This window comes from Leopardus geoffroyi, chromosome E3 (assembly GCF_018350155.1).
Source record: "Leopardus geoffroyi isolate Oge1 chromosome E3, O.geoffroyi_Oge1_pat1.0, whole genome shotgun sequence".
Taxonomy (NCBI): domain Eukaryota; kingdom Metazoa; phylum Chordata; class Mammalia; order Carnivora; family Felidae; genus Leopardus; species Leopardus geoffroyi.
The window spans coordinates 2,560,013-2,583,743 of NC_059340.1; the positions used below are offsets into that span (position 1 = coordinate 2,560,013).

Genomic DNA, 23,731 nt, shown 5'->3' on the forward strand with positions numbered 1-23,731 from the left:
GGGCTCGAACTCACGGACCGTGAGATCATGACCTGGCTGAAGTCGGACGCTCAACCGACAGCGCCACCCAGGCGCCCCTCTATCTCATTTTTAAATGCATGGAAAATGTGCTTTTAAGCCCTTGCCAACAGTGTAGTGGCACTATAACATGATAGTGTCATGAGTTTTAGAGGTGGTTTAAAATCCTGGCTTTGCCCTTGATGAGCTTTGTGACCTCAGGAAAGTTAGATAAACTGTGTTTCAGTTGCTCCTTTATAAAATGAGAAGTTAGTATCTCTTCAGGAGGGTTTTGTAAGCATTAGAAGAAATAGTGTATGTTAAACCTTTAGCACAGTGTCTTGCTTAATAAATCATAGCTATTATTGTGCTCATTAATAGATCAAATGAACGCCTAATGTGTTTCTCCTTCCTCCACTAAAATAATATACACAGAAGGCATTACATATTTCTTGACCTTTTAACTTAACCTTGATTGTCCCTTCTTCTAATCCATTGTTTGTATTCTTTCCCTCTTCCCTCCCCATCCTTTGCCCAACAAATAACATTAGGTATTTCTTATACTTTTTGAGATTTCTTGGTTTGTTAATGACTTTACTGACCTATCATATCATCTCTGTCATTGCATTAGGTACGATCAGTTGTAGTTTATTGTAAAACCTCACGGAGAAGGAATATTTCTGTTGATACTTCAGAGCGAATTTAATGTCAGCATTTGAAATTTTTCAAGTCACCTGGCAGAATGATTCTTTTTGTGTCTGGGACTTCAGCTGGGATAGAACTGAGATTTGGATACAGATGGCAACTGGTAGAGAGTAATAAATGTGGGGCTGATACTCCACAGAAGCACTTCAGCAGTGTGGGCCTATCTGGGGCCGGTCCTAGGAGGCCAGTCCATAGGGCCAATCGTGACTGGGGAGAGTATGGGGAAGATGGGGATACAGCCCCATTGTTCCCTAAAAGCTCTCAGGATAATGGTAAGTCCAAGGCATTGGGGCCACATGGGGTATGCAGGGTGTGGTGTGTACAAAATAGAAAAATATGATGTCTCTAAACTAGGTGAGCTGCCTTACTAAGCTATTTTGATGTTCTGCTTCAGGGTACAAGAGGTCTAACTGGGAATCCCCCACCCTTTTCACAGGGGATGCGTGATTCTCACTTAACAGGGGTCTGTCAAGCAGTCATGCTTGGAGGAGTCAGGATGCTTGGAGGGAGTTGAGTGCCTGTAAGAGCATCTGGGGGCTTAGACCTGGTGAGTTTAAGGTACTAATTCATATCCGTGTGATTTCCATCTGTACACACCAGCTGGTGTGATCTAAGCAAGCCAGCTTACATTTTGGCAGTTTGTTCTGTGGTTTTTTGGCTTCTGGGTGCTGATAGGTTTTCACTACTTGGATGATGGATATATACTGTTGGATGTTTATTCTTAATGTTTTTGTCCCTTTGTTTATCCTTGTATGCTGCAGTGGAGAGCAAGGATCCGTTATCTACTCCCAAGGTACTTAGTAATGGCCTGCATGTCGCTGGTCTGCTTATTGCCAACTCAAATCACCTGTCGGCTGTGGAACTATAATCATGGAAGGAAATACATAGAAATACAGCACTTAAACCACATTTGAAATGTTCTGTTCAAGAACTTCACTTTTGTGCTGTTTCTAGGTATTAAAAGTCCGATTTCCTTTTCCATTTGCCTAAGTCTAACCTAGTCTTAATAATCCTTTATTCCCCATTTACTTTTCTGAAAATTTGAACATTTAAAGAGGTGATGGCTTGATTATGTACCAAGGCTTTCTGAGGGAGAGAGAAAATGAGTTTCTCTTTGCTTAATAGAATAGCCCAGAAGTGGTGAGAGGATTATGGTGTGGTAGAATCACGATTCTTCTGCCCTTTTGAAACAGTTCTTCCACATTGATTGCCCCTTCTCCTGTTCTTTTCTGGCATAGCGGGATTAAGACACTCCAGGTGTTTCTGCCTCACACACAAATTCCCCACTCTTGCTCCCCAGCTCCCTTACTTGCATAGACACACGGAAATAGTTAGACCTTCTAGACATCTGATCCTAATTTCCAGACATTTTTGCCCTCCTTTGCAATTAGAGCTTTCTTCTGTTTTTTTTTCTCCCTCTATAATTTATTATTTTACACATAAAGCCTTGAAGTCTACGGAGAAAGCTACATGTAAACTAAAAAATGTTTTTATATTATACAGAATAAGATCTCAAGTTGCTGCCTAGCATTCAGAACTGTCTCTCTGTGTTAGAGTTCTTCCTTGGAAAAAGGAGTCTTGTTTAATATTGGTTGATTTTTTCTTGTGGTTGGCATATGAAAACCCTAAAGATAGAGGGGACATGGACTAATTTTTGTTCTTAACAAATAAGTCACCAGAAATCAGATCTGGTGCCAGTTCATGGTCTTTGTAGTCAAGTATCTTAGATACCTTAAGCAGATGCTCAGTTTAAATAGTAGTTGTTACAACCATCTCAAAATAAGTGCTCCTTGAGGGTAGGTAATTTGTTCAGTTACTGATCTGTGTTAAAAGAAATAAGATCTTTCGTGTATTTTTTGCTGCTTCTAGAACAAGACAAAACTTTTCATATAATGTTGAACTAGACAAAAAGTGTTGAAAATGGTTTTGGTAGATCTCCGGAATTAGAGAAATCAGTATGTGGGCACTATCAGGGAAGGTGACTTAAAATGTGACTGCTAAGGCAAAGCACTCTGGCTTCAACCCTGTGCTTGACCAAAATTGACTGTAGCCTGTAGACTGACAGAGGATCATGAAATTCTTGAAATTTCTGTATTTTTCCTCTGAAATTTAACTTTTCCTAATATAACACAGGATTTAGTGATACATTGCCATTTTAAAATTTTAAGGTATTTCGAGGCATATCAACTGAAGCCTCTTGAAATGAAAAGTAAGTAAATTTGTATTGTGAAAAGAAAACTTTTGAAACTCAATCTTAAAAAATCGAGAAGGATGCTGATACCATGGAATTTGACATTTTTCTCAGAAGCCTCAAAATCAAAGTAAAAATGAATTAGAGTCCTCTTTAATTTCGGGGCTCACTTGATTTAAGTTTATTTCAGAGCACATGAGGTTTCTTGGACTGCAGTTTAGATGAGGGAATCCTGGGTCATCAGCCTGTGGGCAGTGAGCTGTGGCCCCTTCTGGTGTCCCCTGGCTCCAGGGCTTCAGCCCCAGACAGTGATTCAGATGCATCTGGCAGAACCTGCAAGAACTCCAGGCATTTCCTTGATTGACGCTGAATCAGTATAATGATCAATTTACATGAACAACAAGCTGTGTTTTTTTTTCTTCCAGTTTTGAGAAATAATGGACATTCATTTCATGTGTAAATTTAGGATATACAGCATGGTTTGATTTACATGTATGTGAAATGACTATTGCTATAGGTTCAGCCTAACATCCATCCGTCTCATATAAAGAATAAATGAAGAAAATTTGCTCCTTGTGATGAGAACTCTTAGGATTTGCTCTCTTGACAGTTTTCCTGTTTATCATAGAGCGGTGTTAACCGTAGTCATCATGTCGTACATTACATGTCTAGTATTTCCTTTTATTACATGCGTTTCAGGCTTATAGCTTTATCATTAGAAAATACACACTACAGAAAAATCATCACCGGAAATGTTTCCATTTATCACCGTTCACTTGACTCCCTTCACCCATTTTGCCCCAGCCCCTTCCCCTTTAGTAACCATCAGTCTGTTCTTTGTATCTGAGTGTATTTTGTTCATTTGTTTGGGATTTTCTTTGGATTCCACATAGGACTGAAATCATACGGTATTTGTCTTTCTCTGACTTAGTGCATCATCCCTTCAAGGTCCATCTGTGTTGTTGCAGATGGCAGTGTTTCATTGTTTATGGCTGAGTAGCAGTCTGCTGCATACATCTATCTTCTTCATCTATCCATGGACACTTAGGTTCTTTCCATATCTTGGCTGTTGTAAATAATGCTGTAATTAACATAGGCATCCATGTATGTTTTTGAAGTGGTGTTTTTGTATTCTTTGACTAAATACCCAAAATTGGAATAGCTGAGTCATATGGTAGTTCTGTTCTTGAGGATTCTCTGATATTTTCCATAGTGGCTGCACCAATTCACCATCCCATCAACAGTGTGTGAAGGCTTCCTTTTCTCCATGTCCTCTCCAACACTTGTCATTTCTTGTGTTTTTGATAATAGCAGTTCTAATAGGTGTAAGTTGGTATGTCATTGTGGTTTTAATTTGCATTTCCCCAGTAATTAGTGATGTTGAGTGTCTTTTCATATACCTGTTGGCCATTTTTATGTCTTCTTTGGAAAATGTTGTTGAATTGTGTAAGTTCTTTATATTTTTGGGGCATTACCCCTTATCAGTTACCTGGTTTGCAAGTATCTTCTCTCATTAAGTAGGTTGCTGTTTTGTTTTGATGAGTTTTTCTTTGCTGCACAGAAGCTTTTTTAGGTTGACATAGTCCTATTTGTTTATTTTTGCATTTGTTTCCCTTTAGAGTCAGATCCACAAAGATGTCACCAAGACTGATGTCAGAGAGCTTACTGCCTATGTTTTCTTCTGGGAGTTTTGGATCTTACATTCAAGTATTTAATCCATTATGAGTTAATATGTATATGATGTAAGATAGTGGTCTAGTTTCACATTTTACATGTTGCTGTCCAATTTTCTCAGCACCATTTATTGAAGGAGGCTGTCATTTCTCTCCTGTGTGTGGTTGGCCCTTTTTGGTAGGTAGATTTATTGTTCATACTTGCGTGTGTTTATTTCTGGTCTCTTAAATCTATTATATTGAGTGTGTGTGTGTTTATTTATCAATACCATACTTTGTAAATTACTGTAGCTTTGTGGTATGCTTTGAAATCTGGGAGTGCACACAAGAGTGAAAACATAAGGTATCTGTCTTTCTCTGTATGACTTATTTCACTTAGCAACAGAAGACCAATGGGGGAGGGGGAGAAAAAAAAAAAAAGCTAGGGAGGTAGCCAAACCATAAGAGACTCTTAAAAACTGAGAATAAACTGAGGGTTGATGGGAGGTGGGAGGGAGGGGAAAGTGGGTGATGGGAATTGAGGAGGGCACCTGTTGAGATGAGTGCTGGGTGTTGTATGGAAACCAATTTGACAATAAATTTCATATATTAAAAAAAAGAAATCTGGGAGTGCAATACCTCAGCTTTGTTTTGCTTTCTCAAGATTGCTTTGGCTGTTCAGGATATTTTGTGGTTTTATACAAATCTTAGAATTGTCCTAGTTCTAGGAAGTGTGGCATTGGAATTTTGATAGGGATTGTATTGAATCTGTAGATTGCTTTGGTAGTATGGACATTTTAACACTATTCTTCTAATCCATGAGCATGGAATATCTTCCCATTTATTTATGTCTTGTTGAATTTCTGTCATTGTGTTCAGTGTGCACCGGTCTTCCACCTTCTTGGTTAAATTTGTTCCTAGTTGTCTTATTCTTTTTGGTGCAATTGTAAATTGGATTGTTGTCTTAATTTCTCTTTCTGAGGCTTTGTTATTGCTACATAGAAACACTGCAGATTTCTGGGGTGCTTGGGTGGCTCAGTCAGTTAAGTGTCTGACTCCTGATTTTGGCTCAGGCCATGATCTCCTGGTTTGTGAGATCCATCCCTGCATCACACTCTGCACTGACAGCACAGAGCCTACTTGGGATTCTCTCTCTCCTTCTCTTCTTCTCCACTTGTGCTTGCATGCATGTTCTCCTCTTTTCTGTCTCAAAATAAACATTAAAGAAAAAGAAACACTGGGACACCTGGGTGGCTCAGTCGGTTGAACGTCCGACTTTGGCTCAGGTCATGATCTCACAGTCCGTGAGTTCGAGCCCCGTGTCGGGCTCTGTGGTGACAGCTCCGAGCCTGGAGCCTGCTTTGGATTCTGTGTCTCCCTCTCTCTCTGCCCCTAACCCACTCTCATTCTGTCTCTGTCTCTCTCAAAAATAAATAAACATTAAAAAAAAAATTAAAATTAAAAAAAAAAGAAACACTGCAGATTTCTGTATATTAGTTTTGTATTGTGCAAGTTTTCTCAATTCATTTGTTCTGTGTGTGTATTCTTGAGGGTTTTCTATATGTAGTATTATGTCCTCTGCAAATAGTAACAGTTTTACTTCTCCCTTTCCAGTTTGGATGTCTTTTATTTCTTTTTCTAGCCTAATTGTTGTGGCTAGGCCTTCCACTACTGTCTTGAATAAAATTGGCAAGAGCGGACATCCTTGTCCTGTTTCCGTTCTTATAGGAAAAGCTTTCAGCTTTTCATTGTTGACTATAACGTGACCTGTAGGATTGTTATATATGACCTTTACTATGTCGAGGTATATTCGCTCTACCCACTTTGTTGAGAGTTTTTGTCTTAAATGGATGTTGCATTTTGTGAAATGGTTTTTCTGCATCTGTTGAGATGATCATGTGTGATTTTTATCTTCAATTTTGTTAATGGATGTATCATGTTGACTTGGGGGATGTTGAACCATCTTTGCATCCCTTAAATAAAGCTCACTTGATTGTGGTGTATGATGCTGTTAATGCATTGTTTGATTTGGTTTGCTGATATTTTGTTGAGGATTTTTGCATCCCGGTCTTCATCAGGGATGTTGGCCTGTAATTTTCTTTCTTTCTTTTTTTTTTTTTTAATTTTTTAACATTTATTTATTTTTGAGACAGAGACAGAGCATGAACGGGGAGGGTCAGAGAGAGGGAGACACAGAATCCGAAACAGGCTCCAGGCTCCGAGCCATCAGCCCAGAGCCCGACGCGGGGCTCGAACTCACAGACTGCGAGATCATGACCTGAGCTGAAGTTGGCCACTTAACCGACTGAGCCACCCAGGCGCCCCTGTAATTTTCTTTTATTGTGGTGTCCTTGTCTGGTTTTGGTATAAGGGTAATGTTGGCTTTGTAAAGTGTATTTGAAAGCTTTCCTTCCTCTTCAGTATTTTGGAAAATTTTGACAAAAATAGGTACTAAATCTTAATTGAATATTTGGAACAATTCATCAGTGATGCTGTCTGGTCCTGAACTCTTGTTTGTTAGGAGGTTTTTGATTACTGTTTCAATCTTCTCACCAGTAATCAGTCGACTAAAATTTTCTTTCTTTATGATTCAGCCTTGAAGATTGTTTCTAGGAATTCATTCCTTTAGGTTGTCCAGTTTGTTAGTGTATAATTGTGGTAGTCTCTTAGGATCCTTTGTATTTCTGTGGCATCAGTTGTAGTTTTTCCTTTTTTTTTTTTTTAATAGAGCGTGCATATGTGTGTGAATGAGCACAAGTCTGGGAGGGGAAGAGGAAGGAGAGAGAAAATCTCAAGCAGACTTCACTCCCAGGGCAGAACCCTACATGGGGCTCCATATCATGATTGTTGATAACATGACGTGAACTGAAATCAAGAGTTGGCCACTTAACTGACTGAGCCACTCAGGCACTACTGTAATTTCTTATATTTTTTATTTTCAGCCCTCTTTATTAGTGAGTCTAGCTAAAAGTTTATTTTTTCCAAGAATCAGGTCTTTGTTTCATTGATGTTAACTATTGTCTGTTTAGTCTCCATTTCATTTATTTCTGCTCTGATTTTTATTTCTTTCTAACTTTGGACTTCATTGTCCTTTTTCTAGTTCCTTTAGGTGGAAAGCTAGATTGTTGGAGATTTTTTTGGTTTCTTGAGATTGGGTCTGTATTGCTGTGAGTTTCCCTCTTGGTACCACTTTTGCTGCATCCCATCTATTTTGGTATGCTGTATTTCTGTTTTCATTTGTCTCTAGGTATTTTTTTCTCCTTTGATTTTGTTGATGACTTATTAGTGGTTCAGTAGCCTGTTTAATCTCGTTTTTGTGGTTTTCTCCATTTTCTTATTAATTTCTAGTTTTTATACCATTATAATTGGAAAGGATGCTAGATATGATTTGTTTCCCTGAATTTATTGACACTTTGTGGCCCAACATGGAGAATAGATCCATGTGCGTTTGAGAATAGTATGTATTGTTCTTTTGGGTGGAATATTCTGTATAAAGTCCATTTGGTTTAATGTGTTTTTTAAGGCCAAAGTTACTTTTTGTCTGGATTATCCACCAGTAAAAGTGAGGTTTTAGTATCATTGTGTTGCTTTCAATTTTGCTTTTTAGGTCTGTTATTATATATTAACATATATTAAAATATATTTGCTTTATATATTTTGGTGCTCTAGTGTTGGGTGCATATATATTTTTAAATGTTATATTTACTTGCTGGATTGACCGTTTTATCATTATGTAATACCCTTTGTCTTTTATTACAGTTTTTGTTTTAAAGTTCTTTTTTTCTGACATTGGGATAGCTACTCAGCTTTCTTTTCATTTCCATTTACATGTAAATATCTTTTTCCATCCCTTCACTTCTAGATTGTGCATGTCCTTACTTCTGAAGTTAGTCTTTTTTTGGCAGCATATAGATGGTCTTGGTTTTCTTTTTCCCTACTCAGCCACTGTCTTTGGATTGGTGAATTTAATCCATTTACATTTAAAGTAATCATTGATAAGTATATACTTTCATTTTGTTAATTGTTTTTGTACCTCCTCTTTCTTCCTTTTCCTCCTTCCTTGTGGCTTGATGCCTTTCTTTAATGTTTAGATTCCTCTGATTTTCTTTTGTGTAGTTACTGTAAGATTTTTCCTTGTCACTGTGAGGTTCATATAAAATACCCTATGTGAATAGCAGTACGTTTTAAGTTGATAGGAACTTAATTTTAAACACATTCCAAAGCATTGTCCCTTCCACAGTTTGCATTTTTTTGACGCTTTTTACATCTTCTAAAAAAATGCTTCCCTTTTATCTTTTCATCTTCATGCTTGCTTTATAAGTGACCCACTATCTTTGTTACTTGACTTCTCCAGTGAGACTTTTACTTTCCTATGTTGTTAATGAGGGTTGCTTATTTTTGGCATAGAGAAATTGCTGTAACATTTCTTGTATGGCTGGTTTAGTGATGAGGAACTCCTTTAACTTTTGCATATCTGGAAAGCTCTTAATCGGACTTTGAATACTGAACGATAATCTTGCTGGGTAGAGAATTTTTGGATGTTTTATTCTTTTTAGCACTTTGAGGATGTCATGCCACTCTCCTCTGGACACTAAAGTTTGTGCTGAAAAAATCTAATAGTCTTAGGAGGTTTCCGTGGTACTTGAAAAGTTGATTTTCTCTTGCTGCTTTTAGGATTGTTTATACCACCATTTAAATTATAGTGTGTCTTGGTGTGGATCTCTGGCTTCGTCTTATTTGGAACTCTCTGGGCTTCCTGGACTTGCATGTCTGATTCCTTTCAGTTTTGAGTTATTATTTCTTCAAAAAATTTTTATGGCCGTTTCTCTCCTCTCCTTCTGGGGTTCCTACAATGCAAGTGTTATTCTGCTTGATGTTGTCCCAAAAGTCCCTTGAGGTATCCTCATTTTTCTTAATTCTATTTTTTTAATGTTTATTTTTGAGAGAGAGAGTGTGAGTGGGGGAGATGCACAGAGAGGGGAACAGAGGATCCGAAGAGGGCTCTTCACTGACAGCAGAGAGCCCCATGAGGGGCTTGAACCCACGAACCATGAGACCATAACTTGAGCCAAAGTCGGATGCTCAACCAACTGAACCACCCAGGCACCTCTCAATTCTATTTTTATTTTGCTGCTCTGTCTGGATGAGTTCCATTGCTTTGTCTTCCACTTCACTGATTCATTCTTCAAATTCATACAGTCTGTTGAGTCTCGTACTTCTCTGTTCATTTATAATGTCTCTTTGGTATTTATATTTTCTCTTTGTTGAGGTTTTCACTGTGTTTATTCTTCTCCTGAGTTCTGTGAGCACCTTTTAACCATTATTTTGAAGTCTTTACCAGGCAGATTGCTTATCTCTGTTTAGTTTTTTTTTTTTTTTCTTTTTTTCCAGCTTTGGTTTTATTCTAACATTTGGAACTTACCCTTTATCTCCTCATTTTGTCTAATTCTCTATTTGTTTCTGTGTATTTGTTAAGTCAGCTACCTCTCTGAATCTTGAAGGTGGGGTGGGTTTATGTAGCAGATGTTCTTTGAGATCCAGAAATGCAGTCTTGCCCCTGGTTACCTGAGATGGGTACTCAAGAGATGTCTCAAGTGGGTTGCAACTACCTTTCTCTTTTGGCAGTGCTGTGGCTGGTGCCTGGGTTGACAGACACAGCTATGACTGCTGTGATGCCTTGGTGGGCAGGAATGGACCTTGACTCAACTGGAGGTGTGCCCTTAACTGCTGTGGCACATTGGTGTGTGGGCTCTCAGCAGGACACTCCCAGTGGCATTAGCGGATTAGAGGGAGAATGTCAAATGGTACCCACCAGCCTTGAAGGTATTAGGAAGGTAGACTGAGAACACAAAAACGGCTCTTGATAGTGTCTCAGTCCATGGAGAGAGTCCCTGGTTGTTTCCTGCTTTTCTAGTGGATAATTGAAAGTTTCTAAATGGTTCTCCTTCACCTATGGTCCATGTACTTTTCATATTGGCATTTTTATGCTGGTTTCTGGGTTGTGTGGGTCTGTGCATGAACCCTTTAAGACCAGATTTTCTATTTCCTACAGTTCTATAGTTTTCTTGAAAATGCCTGTTGATTTGCAAAGCCCAGTGTTTTTGGGGTCTGTGCAGGATCTAAGGAATGGGGTACCACGTGGAGCTTGAGTCCCTTGTTCCTCAGGGAAAAGTTCACGTTAGATATTCTTCCCAATTGTGACCTGCCTGACTGGGCTATGGTGTATGCTTTGGTGGGTGTGTGTCTCTGCCTCTTTCCTATCTTGATGCTGTTTTTTCTATCATTTGTTTTGGAGGTTCACTTTTAAATTTCAGGTTCCCTTTTAGAGGGAATTACCCTATGTATAGTTGTAGATTTGTTGTATCTGTTGGGGGAGGGAGATGAGTTTAGAGTCTTGCTGTGCTGCTGCCTTGAACCCAGTTCCCCCGAGGGTCAATACTTATAATTGAAAATTCATCTCTTTAGACAATCTTCCTTCAATTCTACCACTTCTTTCCCTCTGTCTTTAGTAACCACATGTAATCTCTTTTTCTAGGAGTTTTCTCTTTTTTTGATGCTACATGTAAGTGAAATCCTACAGTATTTCTCTGCCTTATTTCACTTAGCCTAATGTTTTTAAGTTCCATCCTTTTCGTCACAGATAGGGAATATTACTCAGCCATAAAAAAAAAAAAAGAGGAAATCCTGGTTTATACCTCAACTTATTTATCCATTTATCCATCGATGGATACTTAGGTTGTTACCATGTCTTGATTATTGTAAATAATGCTGCTATGGAGATGGGAGTCAGATATCTTTTTGACTTAGTGTTTTTATTTCTTTTGGATATATTGCCATAAGTGGAATTGCTGGATCATATGGTAGTTCTGTTTTTAATTTTTTGAGGATACTTCATACTGCTTTCCATAGTGGCTATAGTAATTTACAATCCCACCAACAGTGTGCATGGATTTCCTTTTCTCCATATCCATGACAGCATTTATCTCATTTTTGTGATAATGCTGTTCTAACAGGTATGAATGAGTATCTCATTAATTTGCCTTTCTCTAATGACTAGTGATGTAGAGCATCTTTTCACGTACCTTTTGGCCTTTTGTGTACCTTTGGAAAAATGTCAGTTTTAGTCCTTTGGATGTTTTGTAATTGGGTTATTTATTTATTTTTGCTATTGTCGTTCATCTCCCACATTCCCCCAATATCACTGCCTTATTAGGTATATATATTTGCAATTTTTCCCCCATTTTGTAGGTTTTTTGTTTTGTTAAATATTTGCTTTTTAAAAATATGTTTTAAGTTTGTTTATTTTTGAGAGAGAGAGGGAGGGAAGGAGGGAGAGAGGGAGAGAGAGAATCAGAAGCAGGATCCAGGCTCTAAGCTGTCAGCAGAGAGCCTGATGCAGGGCTTGGGGCTCGAATTCACAAACTTGGAGATCATGACCTGAGCCTACATCAAATGCTTAACAGACTGAGCCACCCAGGTGCCCCTTTCTGTAGGTTTTCTTTTACCTTTGTTGATGGTTTCTTTACCTGTGCAGAAGCTTTTTAGTTTGTAAGTCCTACTTGTTTGTTTTTGATTTTGTTGCTTTAGGTGTCATACCCTAAAACTCCTTTCTAAGGCTCATGGCAAGGATCTTTATGACTCTCTTTTCTAATGTGAGTTTCAGGGTTTCACCTTTTCCATTCAAGTCTTTGATCCATTTTGAGTTAATTTTTGTGAATGTTGCAAGATAGACATTTAGTTTATTCTTTTACATGTGAATATCCAATTAAGTCAGCACCATTTATTAAGGCTCTTTTTCTCCTTTGAGTATTCTCTCTTGTCAAGTATTAGTCGACTGTGTATGCTTGGATTTATTTCTGGGCTCAATTCTTTTCATTGGGCTGTTTTCATGCCGGTTTTAATTACTATAGCTTTATAGGATGGCTTGAAATCAGAAAGTGTGATGACTCTGGCTTTGTTCTTCTTAGCATTTGTCTACTTGAGGTCTTTTTTGGGTTTGTATAAATTTTATGGGGGGGTTCTGTAGAAAATGCTTGGAATCTTGATATGGATTGTATTCAAGCTGTATGTGGCTTTTGGTAGCATTTACATTTTAACTTTTTCTGATCCATAAATATGGGATACCTTTTCATTTATTTGTGTCTTTGATTTCTTTAATCAGTGTCTTGTAATTTTCAGAGGAGAAATTTTTCACCTTTTTGGTTAAATTTATTCCTAAGTATTTTAGTTTTGATGCTATTGTAAATGGGATTGATTTGTTTTTTTCAGAAAACTTACTGTTAGTGTACAGAAACACTACTGATTTTTTGTATGCTAATTTTGAAACTTTACTGAATTAATCGAACAGTTTTGTTTTTTAGAGTTTTCTGTATATAAAATCATGTCCTCTGCAAATTGAGACATTACTTCTTCCTTTCCAAATTTGATCCCTTTTCTTTTTCTTGCCTGATTGCTGTAGCTGGTAATTCTAGTATCACGTGACTAGGGGTGGTAAGAGTGGGCATTTTTTTTTTTCCTAATTGTAGAGGAAAAAGCTTTTTAACGTTTCACCATTGAGTGTGATGTTAGCTATAGGCTTGTTGCATATGGCCTTTATTGTATTGAGATATGTACCTTCTGTGCTTAATTTCTAAGAGTTTTTCTCACAAATAGATTTGTCAAGTGCTTTTTCTTTATGAAGATGATCTATGATTCATTCTGTTAATGTGATGTGTAACATTGACTTTGCATATGTTAAATCATCTTTGCATCCAGGGATAAATCCCACTTGATCTTGATGAATGATGATCCTTTTAATGTACTGCTAAATTCAGTTGCTAGTATTTTACTGAGAATTTCTGAATCTGTATTCATCAAGAATATTGGCTTGTAGTTTTTGTGTTTCCTAGTATTCTTTCCTGGTTTTGGTATCAGAATAATGCTGGCCTCATAAAATGAGTTTGGGAGTGTTTCCTCCTTTTTAATTTTTTGGAAGAGTTTGAGATGATTGGTAATTATCTTTTAAGTGTTTGGTAAAATTCACCAGTGAAGCTATCTGGTCCTGGTCTTTTCCTTGTTGGGAAAGTTTTGGTTATGGTCTTTACAGATTTACTATTTTGTCCTGATCCAGTCTTTATAATTGATGTTCTCATTTCTTTTAGATTTTCTTATTTCTTTTAGGCTATCCAGTTTGGTGTGTAGTTGTTCATGGGGGCCTCTTAGGATTTATTTCTGTGGTATCAGTTGTAATATCTCCTTTATAATTTTGTTAATTAGGGTTCTCTCTTCCCTTGGTTAGCCTAGCTAAGGGTTTGTAAATTTTGTTACCTTTTTCAAGGAACCAGTACTCAGGTTAATTTTTTTTCTTTCTGCTGTAATCTTTTCCTTTTTGCCAACTTTGGGCTTGATTTGAGTTAGGTTGTTTATTCAGTACCTTTCTAATGTAGGCATTTATATGTAGAACTCTTTTGCTACATCCTTTAAGCTTTGGTGTGTTGTATTTCGTTTCTTTTTTAAAATGGTTTTTATTAAATTTAAATTTTGGATAACATACAGTACAATATTGGTTTCAGGAGTAGAATTCAGTATCACTTAAAGACTCTCTTTTCATATTTCTTAAAAATATAAATGTACACATTTACATATACATGTACACCTATATAGATAGATACCTCCCCGCCTTTTCCCTGGAAACTTCCAGCCGCACAGTTACCAAAATGGCAAGGGTTTAGCTTAGCAGCTGAGTATGCGCTCTGGAATTAGACTTTCTTTCGACTTGCCGGAGGGTGGTAACTGTGACAAAGTCAGTTCACCTTGCTAGCTGTGTCTCCGTTTCCTCAGCTGTATCACAGGCTACAACACCTGCCTCGCAGGGTTCCTACAAAGGTTCCCTCCACACGGGGTACGCGAAGGGCTCTAGGAACAGACACAGGCACACAGCCTCGCATAGCTAACAGTTGCTGTTAGGACAGAGGCAGTGGTTGTGTCATGAATGTCAACATAGCTTTCTCTAGACTGACAGATGTCCTCACTTGTTTGCACACACAAGACCAGATCCCAAACCGGAGCTCTGGGATCAACGAGTGCTCCCAACTTCAACGCTGAAAACGATGACGAGTTCTGCACACAAATGTAGCGCTTCAGCAACCAAAGCGCTTTACAGGCTCCGTGTCCAGCCGTGGGTGTTGGCCGCCCAGCCCCAGGCCACCTCCTGCCCCTCCCCAGCCACCTAGACAACCCGGCCCCGAACCCCCAGCCCCCGCACCCCGCCGCCTTCTCCCTGGAAAGCCCACACCCAGTCCCCAGCCACTGTCACCGGGGCCACGGCTGCTGAAAAGCTCTAAACACTCTTATCACAGTTGTATTTCCTTTAAGATTTGTCTCAAGAAACTTTTTTTTAAATTTCTTATTTGATCCATTGGTTGTTTAGAGAGTGTTCTTTAATTTCCATGTGTTCTTAAATTTTCCAGTTTGCTTCTCGTTACTGATTTTTAGTTTTACGCTATTGTGGTCAAAGTAGATATTTTGTGTGATTTCAGTGTTTTCAATTTGCTGGGAACTGTATTGTGGCCTGACATATGGTCTGTCCTAGAAAATGTTCCATGTGTGCTTGAGAAGAATATATTTTATGCTGCTGTTAAGTAGAATATTCTGTATATGTCTTTCAGGACATTTGGTCTGTTGATTCTCTAGATGATGTTTCCATTGTTGAGAGTGGGGTATTGAAGTTTCAACTATTACTGTGTTACGGTTTGTTCTTTTGGCTCTGTTAGATTTTGCTTTATGTATTCAGGTGCTCTGATGTTGGGCACATAAATAATTGGAATTATTATATTTTTATTGACCCCTTTATCATTAAGTATTCACCTTCTTTGTTTCTTTTTACCAGTTTTAAAGTCTGTTTTGTCTGATGTAAATGTATGTGCATTTATTGAGTTACCATTGGTTTCAAATTAGTTTTTCGATTCCTTCACTTCCAGTGTGTGTGTCTTTAAGGCTAAAGTGACTCCCTTATGACTGAGCATATCATTGGGTCTTCTAATTCATTCAGCCATTCTGTCATTTGCTTGAAGAATTTAATGTGTTTACATTTAAAGTAATTATTGACAGAAATTCTCAACAAGATACTAGCAAATCGAATTCAATAGCATATAAAAAGAATTATTCACCATGATCAAGTGGGATTCATTCCTGGGCTGCAGGGCTGGTTCAATATTCGCATATCAATCAATGTGATACATCATGTTTATAAAAGAAAGGCTAAGAACCATATCCTATCAATGGATGCAGGAAAAGCATTTGATGACATACAGCTTCCTTTGTTAATGAAAACCCTCAGGAAAGTTGGGATAGAAGTAACATATCTAAACATCATAAAAGCCATGTATGAAAAGGCCACAGCTAACAGCATCCTCAATGGGAAAAAACAGAGCTTTCCCTCTGAGAGCAGGAACACGACAGGGATGTCCAGTCTCACCACTGTTTTTTAACATCGTGTTGGAAGTCCTAGCATCAGCAATCAGACAACAAAATGAAATAAAAGACATCACAGTTGGCAAAGAAGAAGTCAAACTTTAACTTTTCGTAGATGACAATGCTCTACATGGAAAACCAGAAAGACTCCACCAAAAAACTGCTAGAACTGATAACATGAATTCAGCAAAGTTGCAGGATACAAAATCAAATGTACAGAAATCAGTTCCATTTTTATACACCAATAGTGAAGCAACAGAAAGACAAACTGATCCCACTTACAATTGCACCAAGAACCATAAGATATCTAGGAATAAACTTAATCGAAGAGATAAAAGATCTGTATGCTGAAAACAATAGAAAACTTACAAAGGAAATTGAAGACACAAAGAAATGGAAAACCATTCTATGCTCATGGTTTGGAACAATAAATATTGTTAAAATGTCAATACTATCCAAAGCAATCTACACATTCAATGCAATCCCAATCAAAATTGCACAGGTATTCTTCTCAAAGCTAGAACAAAGAATCCTAAAATTTGTATGGAACCACAAAAGACCCTGAATAGCCAAAGTAATATTGAAAAAGAAAACCAAAGTGGAGGCATCACAATCCTGGACTTTAGCCTCTACTACAAACCTTTGATCATCGAGACAGTATGATATTGGCACAAAAATAGACACATAGACCAATGGAATGGAACAGAGAACCCTGAATTGTACCCCCAAGTATATGGCCAACTAATCTTTGACAAAGCAGGAAAGAGCATCCAATGTAAAAAAGTCTCTTTAGCAAATGGTCCTGGGAGAGGTGGACAGCACCATGCAGAAGAATAACTAGACCACTTTCTTACACTATACACAAAAATAAAGTCAAAATGGATGAAAGACCTAAATGTGAGGCAGGAAACCATCAAAAAGATAAAAAAACTTCCGCACTGCAAAGGAAACAATCAACCAAACTAAAAGGTAACCAATGGAATGGGAAAAGATACTAGCAAGTGACATATCAGATAAAGGGTTGGTATCCAAACTATGAAGAACTCACCAAACTACACAACTGAAAAATAATCCAGTGAAGAAATGGGCAGAAGGCATGAATAGACACTTTTCCAAAGAAGACATCCAGATGGAACAGACACATGAAACATGCTCAGCGTCACTCATCAGGGAAATACAAATCAAAACCACACTGAGATATGACCTCAATCCGGTCAGAGTGGCGGAAATAAACAATTCAGGAAACAACAGATGCTGGTGAGGATGTGGAGTGACGGGAACGCTCTTGCACTGTTGGTGGGAATGCAAACTGGTGTAGCTGCTCTGGAAAAGTGTGGAGGTTCCTCAAAAAATTAAAAATAGAACTACCTTATGACCCAGCAATAGCACTACTAGGAATTTATCCAAAGGATGCAAGAGTGTTGATTCATAGGGGCACATGTACCCCAATGTTTATAGCAGTGCTTTCAACAATAGCCAAATTATGGAAAGAGCCTAAATGTCGATTGACGGATGAATGGATAAAAAAGATGGGGTTTATATATATATATAATGGAATGCTACTTGGCATTGAGAAAGAAATCCTGCCATTTGCAGCAATGTGGATGGAACTGGAGGGTTTTAGGCTAAGTGAAGTAAGTCAGAGAAGGACAGATACCATATGTTTTCACTCATATGTGGAACTTGAGAAACTTAACAGAAGACCAGGGAGGAAGGGAAGGAGAAAAAATAGTTACAGAGAGCGCAGGAGGCAAACCAAAACAGGCTCTTAAATACAGAGAACAAACTGAGGATGGATGGGGGAGGGGTGGGGGAGAGGGGAGAATGGGTGATGGGCATTGAGGAGGACACTTGTTGGGATGAGCACTGGGTGTTGTACATAAGTAATGAATCATGGGAATCTACCCCTAAAACTAAGAGCACACTGTACACACTGTATGTTAAACAATTAGATAATATATTAATAAAACATAAAAATAAAAATGAAAAAAATTGGTACGTAATGAAATGCTGTTGCCATTTTCTTGTTTTGTGGTAGTTCTGTAGATTGATTTTTTTTTCCCTGTTTCTTAACCTCTCTTTTTGTGTATTTTGATTTCTTTTGGTATTTGTATGCTTTTGCTTATTTATCATGTTCTGATGTATAATTGTTACAGATTTTTCTCTTGAGGTTATCATTAGGCTTACATAAAATACAGTTATAACCCCTTATTTTAAGCTGATAACTTCAGTTGAATTCCAAAACTATACTTTCACTTCTCTCTCTCACAATTTAGGTTATTGCTGTTAAAGTTTACATTGCATATTTTTATACTGCATAACTATTAAGACATTGATGTAAGTGTGGTAACTTTTATTACATTCATTCTAACTTTCAAAGTAGTTGTGAGTTATGCACGTCATTGCCAAAGTACAGATTCTAACTTTGACTATATGTTTATCATTACCAGTGAGTTTTATGCTACTTTTTTTGTTTTTTTTTTATGGTGTTGATTAGTGTCCTTTTTCTTCCACTGAAAGAACTCCCTTTTGCATTTTTTGTAAGGGAGGTCTAGTGGTAATGCACTCCCTTAGTTTTTATTCGTTCAGGGAAAGTCTTCATCCTTCCTTTTCTGAAGGACAGGTTTGGCAGGTATAATGTTGGTTGTTATTTTCTTTCATATTTTGCGTACGTCATCCCATTGTCTCTTGGCCTGAATGTTTCCATTGAGAAATCTGCCAACAGTTTTATGGGGGTTCCTTGGTATGTAACTTGTCTCCTTTCTTATGCTACTTTAAAATTTTTTTAATTTGAGTTTGGATGTTTTAATTACAATGTGTGCCAGTGTAGCCCTATTTGGGCTCAACTTATTTGGGGTCCTTTGGGTCCCCTGGATCTGGATATCTATTTCTCTCACCAGGTTCAGAGGGTTAACTGAGCCACCCAGGTTCCCCTCATTAAACTTTGTGAAGGGCATTTTTCTGAATTCTTTTACTGACAGTTCATAGATGTCCATTTTTATTTTATTTTATTTTAAAATTTTTTAACGTTTATTTATTTTTGAGACAGAGACACAGCATGAATGGGGGAGGGGCAGAGAGAGAGGGAGACACAGAATTGGAAGCAGGCTCCAGGCTCTGAGCCATCAGCCCAGAGCCCGACGCGGGGCCTGAACTCGCGGACCGCGAGATCGTGACCTGAGCTGAAGTCGGACGCTTAACCGACTGAGCCACCCAGGCGCCCCATAGATGTCCATTTTTTTTTTTTAATTTTTTTTTTTCTTTCAACGTTTATTTATCTTTGGGACAGAGAGAGACAGAGCATGAACGGGGTGGGGCAGAGAGAGAGGGAGACACAGAATCGGAAACAGGCTCCAGGCTCTGAGCCATCAGCCCAGAGCCTGACGCGGGGCTCGAACTCACGGACCGCGAGATCGTGACCTGGCTGAAGTCGGACGCTTAACTGACTGCGCCACCCAGGCGCCCCTAGATGTCCATTTTTAAACATGTTATTAGAGCTTATTAGTTTCCTTTGGTTGTGTCATATTTACCTGGTACTTCATGATCCTTATGTTGGTATCTGCTCACTTGAGTAATCAGGTCTTACCTGTCACCCCTGCCAGACTTTACATGTTTGCTTAGACACAGACTTGATGTTGACCAGTCAGCTCAGCTCTGGTTTCTGGGCCTAACTCTTGGTAATGTCCTTTCGCAGGTAGGGTCTGCTGTTGTCTGTTTTTGGGTGAGGCAACTGTTTGAGCTGTGAGGTTGGGGAGGGAGCCTGTACCACTGGCCGAGAGCAGTTAGATGGGACTGCTGACTTGGTTCACTAGTAAAGTGATGCTTTAGGATGGGCACTGTGGCTGCCTGGATTGTCTGGTTAGGCTTACTAGGTTGGGGGATGGGTCTGTATTCACTCACAGATGGGGCTATGAACTTGCTTCCCTGCCCTGGCAGGGAAGGAGGACACACCCAGGGCCTGTATGGCTTGTTGTCTGGGGCCTACGTCAGACCAGAATGTGCACTGATTTCCCTGGACACGTGAGGCCATGATGGGGAGAGCCATGGGCAGTGTTCAAGTACCACTGTAAATGAGCAGGGCTGTTGGAATGGCTCTACAGTTTGCCCTGTGCTCTGGTTAGGTTTTCTGATGGGGCAGGCTGGAGGCTCTATTCAGTAATGAGTGGGGCTATGAATTAGTTTTCCTGGCTGGGCACAGTGGGAAACGCAGCTCTAAAGCTGGTACGGCTCTTGGTGGTCTTAACTCAGGCTGACCCACACCGTGAGTTCCCGGGCTGAACAGGTCCACTGGTTTTGTTCTGCAAACTATTGGCTCTGCCTGCCCTTCTCAGTGGCTTGAGTGCCGCTGGTCTACGTGGCTTTCAGGTGTTCCCACCAGCCTCTCTTGTCAGGTGTGGCCAGGAGATGACACTGTGTACAGTGGGCAGGACTGTGACTCGAGTAGTTGATAGTTCTTGTTGTCAGTGGGAGTGATCTCAGGAACAATTTTTGTTGTCATGTTGGTCACATCAGTCCCTCCACCCCCACCCCCTGCCTTAGAAGTTAAGAAACATTGTAAAGATCTTAGGGTATTTGAAGTTACTTTCCAAAGAAACACTGTTTGTTGTTTTCTTGTGGTCAGGTTGTGACAAAAGTTATTTTTTAAGCTAAGATTTAACAGAACGAGTGTGGAGTTATGTTTGACTATTTTGTGAACGTATTTATAGGACTTAAAGGTCAAGCTGTATAGGAATATATAGAGGTCTTGCTTATATCCTTTCCCTCCTGTGTGTTTGCTTCCTCCTTGTCACAGGTAACCGTTTTTATTAGCTGCATTCTGTTGAAAATTTTTGAGGCCAATTTTACATAGTGTAAAAGTAACCATTTGGGGCACCTGAGTGGCTGTCGGTTAAGCGTTAGACTTCAGCTCAGGTCGTGATCTCGTGGTTTGTGGGTTTGAGCCCCAAGTCGGGCTCTGTGCTGACTCCTCAGAGCTTGGAGCCTGTTTTGGATTCTGTGTGTCTTGCTCTCTCTGCCTCTCTCCCACTCGCTCTGTCTCAAAAATAAATAAACGTAAAAAAATAACCATTTTAAAGTGAACAATTCAATAGCATGTAGTACATATTTTCAGTATTGTGCAGTCATCTCCTATGTGCAGTTCGAAAACATTTTTGTCACTCAGGCTCTCTTCTCCCCTCCCCGTTCCAGTCCCTGGCAACCACTAATATGCATTCTGTTGGTATGGATTTACCTGTTAGGAATATTTCATTTAAGGGGAATCATACAATAGGAGACCTTGTGTGTCTGGCTTCTTCCACTTAACAGTGTTTGCTAGCTTCATTGATGTCCTCTGTATCAGTACATCCTATATTTATTTATGGCTAATTATTGCATTGTATGAACATGCCACACTCTTTTTTATCCATTCTTCCATTGATGGATTTTTGTATTGTTTCTACCTTTTGGCTGTTGGAAATAATGCACCTACAAAAATGTGTGTATATATTTGTATGTGTACTTATTTAGAGTATGTGCCTAGGATTGGAATTACTAGATGATATGGTAATTGTTTAACTTTTTAAGTAATTGCCTATGTTCCACAGTGGCTGATCCATTTGACTTTCCTACCAGCAATGTAAGAAAATTTTAATTTTTTTCTGAGAATTTGTTTTTTACTTCCTTGTCAAGACTTGTTATTTTCCTTGTTCTAAAAGTTAATTTTAGTCGTATTAATAGATATGAAGTAGTATCTCATTGTGGTTTTGATTTGCATTTCCATAATGAGCAATGATGTTGAACATCTTTTAATATGATTGGGCATTTGTATATTTTTGGAGAAGGGTCTATTTTTAAAGTTGATTTTGAGAGAGCATGAGAAGGGGTAGGGGAAGGGATGGGGAGAGAGGAAGTGTGAGAGAATCCCAAGCAGGCTTACACTGTCAGCACAGAGCCCAATGCAAGGCTTGAACTCAGGAACTGTGGGATCATGACCTGAGCTGAAACCAAGAGTCGGATGGCTAACCGACTGAGCCACCCAGGTGCCCCTGGAGAGCTGTCTCTTCATGTTCTTTGCTCATCTTTAAACTGCACTGTCTTTGATTTAGAAGAAGTCTAGATCTATTTTGGATACTAAGCCCTTTTCAGATACATGATTTGAATATTTTCTCCCATTCTGTTATTAGTTTTTTGCTTATTTTTCCAATATTCTTTTTGTGAATACAAGTGAATATAAACATGTTTGCATTTCCTCCCAGTCATATATAAAACACATATTACGTGTATGCATATAATATCTGTAATTTATGTAACTTGCATTTTTTTTAACCTACTAATATAATCTGGAAGTCTCCTTGTATTCTCTCCCTCCACACCTCCCTGTACTCTTTTTGCATAGTTTGTACGGCTATACCAAGTTTATGCCACCAGTCTCCAGTTTACTTGGGTTATTTTTAGTCTTTTACTATTCCACATAGTCCATATTGAATAATCCTATATGTGGGTGTTTTCACACTTGTGCTGGCTTATGTGAGTGATAGATTTTTAGAAGTGAAATTACTGCAGCAAAGGCCCATAATCTTTTTATTTTTATTTTATTTTATTTTTTTTGCAAAAGCCTGTAATCTTAAATACGATCATTTTGAAACCAGAAACTCTCTTATTCTTACCTGGAGGTTTTCTTTTGTGTTCCCATAACATTTTAACATTTCTTCATTCCTGTAAGGACTGCTGTATAGTGTCAGAGTTATGATTCACCAAGAAGAGTGGCTGCCTCAGATATGGGTACTCGAGTGTTTTCCAGGAGGTGATTGCTATACTCGATATAAATGGATCTATTATTTTCAAGTGAAAATCTAAACATGCAGTGAATATCCACTTTGGGTTTTGATTCTTGATCATAGAAAACATTGAGAAGCACCTGCACCAAGCTGAGGAAAAGTGTCCCTCTTCCTTGCCAGAAACCACTGTCTGAACTGCGCTCAACATTTTGATTATCCTTCTCTTTCACAAATGAGAGTAGTTGCAAAGATTGACTCAAATACATGTAAAAGTCCACCTTTGTTATTGGTGATAATTTCCCTTTATTCTGTTACCTTGCTGTCTGTGTTTATATTCCTTTCCCTCTCAGTAGGATCAACTTGGATACATTTTCCTTGATGAAATCTTCCCTAATTCACCCCAAGTAGAATAGAACCCCATCTCCCCTAGCCTTTTTTTTTTTTTTTTTGGTAACTTCGCTATGGTGCTCAGAAGGGTCATCTAGTATTATCATTATGTATGTGTAAGCTCTCCTATTGTAAGCACTCCTTGAAACCAGGGAATTTTTTTTTTGTCAGACTTGAACTTCTTTCATGCTCAATTAATTGTAGCTGAGTGTCTTGTGTGAATTAATCTGTAAGGTTTTATGGTCTTTCTTCCTCTTCCTTGTTACCCCATAAGTGTAGATGTTCCCTAGGGTTTCATTTTTGACCTTTTCTTCTTGTAATTTCATCTACTCTGTCAGCTATCATTCCTAAATGGATGACTTCATCCGTATCTCCTGACTCCCACCCCTGGTCTGAGCTTTGGGTGTGATTCATCCCAGCAGGACCTCAATACCCCACAAGCCACAATTTTCATTGCATCATCTAGTGTTGTATCTGACCTATGGTGAGCATTTGTATTTGTGGAATTAATGTTTCCATGAAAACATTTTTCTTTTCTTCACTAAGAAATGTCACTGAGACCCTGCTTTTGTGTGCCTGCCTCATCACTTGCT

General features: G+C 38.6%; 1 protein-coding gene across 1 annotated transcript in view; it reads left to right on the top strand.

The window, feature by feature from the left end:
- The window catches only part of SDK1 (sidekick cell adhesion molecule 1), an 888,340-nt gene that overhangs the window by 17,752 nt on the left and 846,857 nt on the right, over window positions 1-23,731 (top strand). The gene's annotated exons all lie outside the window — the stretch shown is intronic.